General features: G+C 59.1%; 1 long non-coding RNA gene across 1 annotated transcript; it reads right to left on the bottom strand.

Moving 5' to 3' along the window:
* Positions 1-3,872: 3,872 nt before the first annotated feature.
* On the bottom strand, positions 3,873-5,759 carry LOC124095829 (uncharacterized). Its single transcript, XR_006852624.1, has 2 exons — positions 5,628-5,759; positions 3,873-5,403 (listed from the first exon to the last, which is right to left on the bottom strand). It is a non-coding gene; the product is annotated as an uncharacterized LOC124095829 (long non-coding RNA).
* Positions 5,760-7,398: the final 1,639 nt, after the last annotated feature.

Below are 7,398 nucleotides of genomic sequence, written 5' to 3'. Positions count from 1 at the left end.
GCACAGAGGGCGCGAGGTCCCGAATGCGGAGACAGTCAGAGAAGGTCTAGGTGTCAGTGTCAGTGCACACGGGGCCTGGGGGACCACTGAAAGACTTGGTTTCAACTCTGAGCAGACGCGGTGTAGGTGACCAGCTGTCCCAGTTCATCTGGGGTCGACAGGATTCCTGGCACGTGGGATTGAAAACAGTGAATCAATATAGGGGAAAGGGTAGAGGCCGCGGCAGGACCCCAGGTCTGACAGCAGCTTGTCCCACAGAGGGGACCACAAGGCGGCAAGATGCAGACCCAGGAAAGGTCAGCAGCAGGGTCCATCCCCACCTCCTCACCCTGGAAGCTTGGAGCTCAGCCGGGCAGCGGTGACATCTAGACACACCCATCAGCTAGAGTCAGCAGTCAGCTCTGAGGGGCGCATGGCCTCTGATGTCACATGCTCTGTGTGTCCGTCCCCAACCTGCCATGCTGTACCTACGCTCCCAGGAGGAGGAGAAGGGCTGAGACTTGGACGTAAGATCCACCTCTGCCCAGCGCAGAGAAGCAGAGCAGCTGGGCCCGGCAAGCTCAGGAGCCGGCGCAGCCGCCACGGCTCTGGTTCAGTGGGGCAGGGGCTACTGAGTGTCAGCACAGGGGCTGGACATTCAGAAAGGACCAGGTGCCCAGCCAGGGCCCTGGGTGGGGGATGGAGAGGACCTGCACTTCCAGCCATTCATGTGTCTGGACATTTACCTCCGTGGCCCCCACCCACGGGGCCCCCACCCACAGGGCCCCCAGAGGATCCCCCAGGGCTGTGCCCTCCCCACACTGGTACCGGCAGCCTCCCTCAGCACCATGCCGTGCTCATCCCAAACCACAGGCCCCACCACGACTGCCCTGCGACAGGACGCCCAGGGCCCAGGCCTCCACCGGAGCTGGCGATGTCACCCCAGACCTGTCACTCTCTGCCCCTGATTACAGTCATCGCGGCTCCCGCCCCCCTGCCTAACCAGACCGCCCTCACTTCAGACCTTCAGAACTGTCTGTGAGGCAGCACTTTCCCCAGAAATGACCAGGTTGAGGCCCAGGACGGTCTTCAAATCACAGGTTGGGCCCAGGCGGAGGCGGGCTGCCGAGGGAGGGGCAGGAGCCACAGTGGCCAGAGAGGGAAACGGGGAGGCAGAGAGGACCGAGGAGGGTCCAGACGGGAGAGAAGAAAGGTTAAAATGTTTAAAACACACAGTGACCCGTCTCCAAAGCCCCAGTGTAGGCTCTGAGAAGAGGCCCCACTGAGGGGCCCTGGTGCAGCCTGGCTAGCGCGGGAGACCCATGGAAACTGACCACCCGGCAGGGCCCCTGTGGGACAGGGCCTCCTTTCTGGAGGGAACTGCACCCTTGTGTAGTGCCCGTCGCCAGCCACAGGGCCAGGGCTGATTCCAAGACTAGCTTTGGTCCCAACAGGCTGGGCGACCTTGGGCAAGACACTGGGATCATCAGAGAGCCTTGATCTCCTCCACGGGGAGACAGAACCCGAGCCGGAGGCTAGGGCACAGCTGAGAGCCGGGAAGATGGCAGCTGTCTTCCAGAAAGCAGCAGGGCCAGAGGAGAGTGGATGGTGGGACCCAGCCCGGGCCTCTCCCTGCAGGGCTCCGCGGGGAGCCACGACCTGGGGAGCAGGAAGATGCCCGGCAGTGGGGGTGAGGATGAAATCTACGACGGGGGGAGCAGGGGCCTCGGCATGCAGCCGGGGAAGTTCTGAGTGTCAGGGGAAGCGGCTGGTGGCGTCCTGGTGGATGGGGTCACGGGGCCCTTCCGTAAGGTCTCTTAAACCCAACTCCATCATCGGGGCCCTTCCGTAAGGTCTCTTAAACCCAACTCCATCATCTTCTGCACAAGGAGAGGCGGCAGCTCCCCTCGGTAGGACTTGGGAGGCCTGGGAGCTGGGGTGGCTGGATTCCAGCTCCACAGTGTCCTCAGAGCAGCGTGTGTGTGGACACACGGACGGAGGTCCCCTGGCCAGGAGCAGGGGGCAGCGCCCCTCCCAGAGACAGGGGGCAGGCACGAGCGCCCTCAGCCAAGAAGGCAGAAGACACACAGACCTGCGTCCCCCCGTGGGTCCTTCAGATGACCTTTAGAGCTGGCCTCGCAACCTGGGGAAGAGCTGAGGGGTCAGTGTAGCTCAGGGGAAGGGCTGGCCAGTGACCAGGCCTGGCCAGGGTCGGGGAGCAGGGATCTGTCATGGTTTTGTGTTTCCCCAGCTGAAAAAACCCTCACAGAACCTCAGCTGCCCCCCCCCCCCCCCCCCCCGCGGCCAGCTTCCCTCTGGGACACTTTCTTCAATAAGCGGAAGGCGGGAGAGTTCAGGGCAGAAAAGCCGCCCTGTGGGCCCCACTGGCTGGCTGCTGGGTCGTCTGGCTGCTGGTTTGGCCTCCAGTGTCACCTGGCTGGCTGCAGGGGAGTCCTGTTTCCAGGCTCACGGGGTCCCCATGGTCTTCACCCACCCCGATGGCCTTGAGCTGCTGGTCCTGCCTGGAGGCAGCCATGGGCCCCTGTGGGATCTGAGGCCTCCTGGGGCACAGAAGGGGCCAGGTGCCCACTCAGCATGTCCCTGGCCATTATTCCCTTTTATTCACTCAACAAACTCTTCGGAGGGACCCGAAAACAGAGACCCAGTTTGGGGTGGCGGGGAGGGGGACTGTGGCCTGCGGCCACTCCTGACAGCAGCTGGGGTCTGTCGTGTAAGCAGGGGTTCCCACCCTCCCTCAGCCACCCTCTCACTTCATCTTGAGAACACGTTTGTCCTGGGAGGACAGAAGCCACCCGAGGGGGCAGGCGTCAGGTAAGCCTGAGACCCACCTGCCGGTCCTCCCTGGCAAAGCCACGTCCCTCCCAGCAGAGGCTTCGCTCTCCCCCAGGCTGGGCCTGTCCCCTGCTCCGTTCAGGGGGGGCCTTTCTCCATTGGCCCTGAGGTCCACAAGGGACAGGGACAGGCAGAGCAGGATCTGTGTGTCCAACAGCCACGCGCCTCGGGGCAGAATTACAGCCGGCTCCTCTGTGGGCCTGGGCTGCAGGAGGGCTGGGCCTCAGCTCCTGAACCCCCAGTGCTGGGGCTGGAGACCAGAGACCGCGGGACTGGGGCGCTGGCCACTGCCTAGCACCATCCCAAGGCCTGGGCCCGGGGCTGGAGGAGGGGACAGCAGCAGGAGCCCGGGAACCAGGGGTGCGAGTTGGCAGCCTGCCCCTCAGGACGTGCAGCGCCTCACGCCCTTCCCAGGAATCCCTCCTGGCTGGGAGGTGACTCAGCACAGCCTGAACCACACTGGGACCCGCAGAGGGCGTGGAGTGGGGGAGGGCGTGGAGGGGGGAGGGCAGGGCAGCGTCCCTGAACCTGCCAGCAGCCTGGACTTTGTCCCAGCTCCCAGCCTGTCCCTCCCTGTTCCCTCCTCAGCAGGGTCCTCCCTGCTCCCTGGGTCTCTCCAGCTTGCACCCCCATGGGCACCCAGCAGGACATGCTGCAGGAAACCATGACACAGGCTCCTGCCCCCTCGCTGCCATCCTGGGTGTCCAGGGTGGGGAAACCGAGTCTCAGACTGGTGCAGGGAGCTGACATCAATCCCAGCTTAGCCTGGCCCCTGGGACCCCCAGAGACACCCAGTGTGCGTTCTGGGTGGGCTTCTGGGAGTCCCCGAGGCCCATCTTACAGAAAGGGAGACGGAGGCCCAGCAAACGGAATGACAGAGGAAGTGTGGGAGAGAAGGCTCACCTCCCTGTGGTCCTGCGTCCCCAGGGTGGGCCCTGTGGCTGCCACAGAGGTCAAGGAGCCTGTGGTGAAGGAATGAGGTGTTGGAGGGCCTTCTGCTGTGATAGCCCTGAAGCCATGTGATTTCAAAGCACTGGACATGTGACAAAGGAACAGAACTTTTAATTTGATTTCATTTCAACTAATTTCAACTTAAAAACCAATATAGTATTTACAGTTGATGGACTCAGTTCCAAGACATGCAGAACCATCTGCACCGTGCCTTGGCGCTCACAGGGCCTCTGCAGCCTCCGCACTCTCCTTTTAGTCTCAAAACTCACTGAGACCCACATCTCAACTTGCCAGAAGAATCTGAAGTTCTGAGAGGTCAAGAGACTTGCCTAAGCTCACATAGCCAGGAAGTGGCCGGGCCCTAGAACTGGGACATTCTGAATGTCTGCCAGATTCCTTTCCACTCTGTCTTACTCACACAGCAAGCTCTGGTTGGGGTTCACCTCCAAGCCAGTCCCTGCATTACCTCTCTGAATCCACCCTCCTTGGAGGACAGGAGGACCTGCATCACCACTGTTCTAAGAGACGCAGAGGACACCAATGTCCCAGGGTCAGAGCCCTGCAGAGCTGGGATCTGCACCCCAGGCATTTTGGAGCAGGACCTGAGACCTTTCACATGGTGAGTGGGGGGGTGGAGTGCCCTGTCACCATCGCTGAGGGCCTTGGTGGTAGGTGCCTTTTTTTCTGGCTCTGGGAAGCCCCTGGGCGTCACCCAGATGGGAAATTAGAGAAGGCTCTGGCTGAGGCTGGGGAGGGACTGCAGGGGAGGTGCTTCACACAGCCAGGTGAGAGTCCCCAGACCTCAGAATGGGGAAAGGATTCGAGGCACAGTCGCGGGCTGGCTGCCGAGCCAGGCTGGCCACGCTGCCTGGACACAGGTGGGGGAAGGCCGGGCGAGAGCCCCAGGTGAGCCGCGCTGCCAGGTATGGGCACCAGAAGGCCTGAGCAGAGTGCGACTGGGCAAAGGTGCAAAGCAGGAGGGCCCAGGACGGCTGCTGCCCAGGGCCGAGCAGGGAGGAGTGGCAGAGAGGATGGACAGGAGGCTCCAGGGAGACAAACCAGGTCTCAACTTGGCTGGTCCTTGGTGGCCGGAGGACCCTGTGCCCATGGTCTCATCCCTTGAAGCTGCAGCTGAGTCTCACAGCCAACCTAGGGCACCAAACCCACCTGATCACAGGGTTGCAACCAGACACAGTGACAGTGTCAGGAAGGTGCCTGGCCAGCACCTTCACCCCGTCTGGTCTCCACACACACTAGCATCCAGAGAGGGGCGACCGCCTGACGGGAAAACAAGGAGAGAACGCACGGGGCTCTGTTTGTTCAAGCTGAGGTATGATCCACCTGAAGAAAAAGTCAAAATAGTAGCCTTGGAGAAGATGACAGATCAAGATAGCTCTTCAAGGGAAATACCCGCTCAAAATTGCCAACGTCCCTCGCCCCTCCACCTGCTCTCCTAATGATTTTTCTTGCAGCGCTCATTACTGCTTCATAACGGGTTCTAGGCAACGCATGGATTCATTTTGCTGAAAGTCTCTCTCCCTGGTTGCAAAGTGAGTTCTTTGAGAGGAGGACTGATTTGGAGTCTTGTTCGTCATTGAATCATCAGGGCCTCGGTCACACCTGGCACATAATAGGAGCTCAGTGAATTCCTGCTCATTGAGTGAATGAAGGAGTGGGTCACAATAAAACTATGACACTGTAGTGACAGCGTGGTGTCTGAGGAAGGAGGTGAAGGAGAACCTAGGAGGTGGCCTGTCACCTGGGTCAGGCCCTGAGTAGGGGCTTCAAAGAGGAGTCTCATGGGAAGTGTCGGTGGGAACGGGAACCCTGTCCTCTATGCCTACCTGGCTGGTGCAGCTTAGGTCTCAGGAGCTCAGCCACCTCGATGCCACCATCAGGGTGATGGGCAGGTCTGCATGCTGGAGGCCAGGCTGGCCTGGCAGTTGGCAGAGGGGCCACCTGCAGCAGGGCTTTTGCACCTGTCATCAGTCTGCCTCCCCCCACCCCACCCCCGCCGCCTGCTCAGCTCCCTGTTGGCCCTGGACAGAGTCATTGGAGCTTTGAAACTGGGCTGGTCACTGCCAAGAATCTGGAAGCTGTTCCAAGAGTTACGGCCCAGAGTGCTGCACCGAAGGGGAGGGAGGAGACCTGAGACCTTTCTGTGGATGCAGAGTCCCCACAGAAGTTCAAGGCCACCCAGGGAGCAGTGGAGTTAGATTCCCACCATGAGCACACCCTGGGTGAATCAGTGCCCGTTCTAGAGTGAGATAGGGCGGAGCTCAGAGCCCAGCACCCCTTCCTGGCTGCGTGACTTTGAGCCAGGCATAGTCCCTCTCCAGACTTTGCGTTTTCTGCACTTGGGTATGTGCACGTGTATGAGTGTGCACAGATACGCACACACACATACCCACAAAGGGGTGGGTGCCTCATGGTGCCTCATGATTAATGTGAATACTAAATAGTGTACATGTGAGTTCCCTTTCCTGCTGCTCTAAGCTCAACTTTTAAATCCTTTTAAAAATGATCAATATTCAAGCAATACGCAGGTGCTATATGCTCATTCCTAAAAGATTTGAAAATAGAGCTAATGAAAAAGAAGGAATTCAAAATCACCCATCACCATGAGAATGAGAAGGCAAGCCACTGGCCGAAGACGAGTCTGCTAGAGGGCTGCTCCCCACGTCCTGCAGGATCGCCTAGGACGCGGTAAAGACAGGCAGCCCCACTAAAAATGGGCACAGGCTCCAAGCAGACGCCTCACCAAATGCAGACCTACGAATGGCAAAGGAGCATCTGAAAAGATGCTTGCATCCTAAGTTGTTAGAAGCTTGCAAATTAAACAGGACACCCCTAGAGACCTGTTAGAATGGCCAAAATCGAGGACAGGGACCCACCCGGTGCCAGAAGGATGTGGAGCTGTAGGAACTCTCATTCCTCGGTGCTAATGCAAAAATCCCACGGCCACTTTGAAAGACAGTCTGGCAGCCCCTTACAAAATCAGGCAGGTGCACTTTCACCATTGTGTCCAGGAATCACCCAAATGAGCTGAAAGTAACATTTACAGAAAAACCCGCACATGAGTGTTCATAGGAACTTCGTTCAGTAAAGGGGTGATGGTCCTCGGGCTGTGGTGCATCAGGACCATGGAGTATGGCTCAGCATGTAAGAGAAGGGCACCAGCCACCAAAATGGGTGGGGAAGCTGGAACGTCACTCCCCAGGGGAAGAGGCCAGTCGGGGAGGCTACGCACTGCAGGACCCCAACCACAAGGCATTCTGGGAAAGGCAAAACCAGTGATAGTAAGAAAAAGATAAAGGGAAACAAAGGACAGGAGTGTGAGAAAGCCGAAAGAAGGCCTCAGCTATAAAAAGGGAAGACCTCCCCCTTCCACGGATTCCACGTCGGTCCCCTTCTTCCTCGGGGAGAAGTCTTTCTGCTGTCCTTTAAGAAAGCTTCTACTTTCCACTCTCCACTTGCCTCCGCCTGCTTCTCTGGTGTTATACTTCAGCACTGGGGAAGCGAGGACTCGTCACCGGTAAACAGCATAAACCTGGAGGATTTGTAGGGTACTGAGACGACTGTGGGGGGGCGCTATAATGGTGCACACACATTGAC

Source organism: Marmota monax, unplaced genomic scaffold, assembly GCF_021218885.2.
Source record: "Marmota monax isolate L192 unplaced genomic scaffold, Marmota_monax_Labrador192_F-V1.1 WCK01_AAM20220418_F8-fsc00073, whole genome shotgun sequence".
In the NCBI taxonomy this organism is placed as follows: domain Eukaryota; kingdom Metazoa; phylum Chordata; class Mammalia; order Rodentia; family Sciuridae; genus Marmota; species Marmota monax.
Note: the sequence above shows the minus strand (reverse complement) of the source record. Positions and strands in the feature narration are given on the sequence as shown.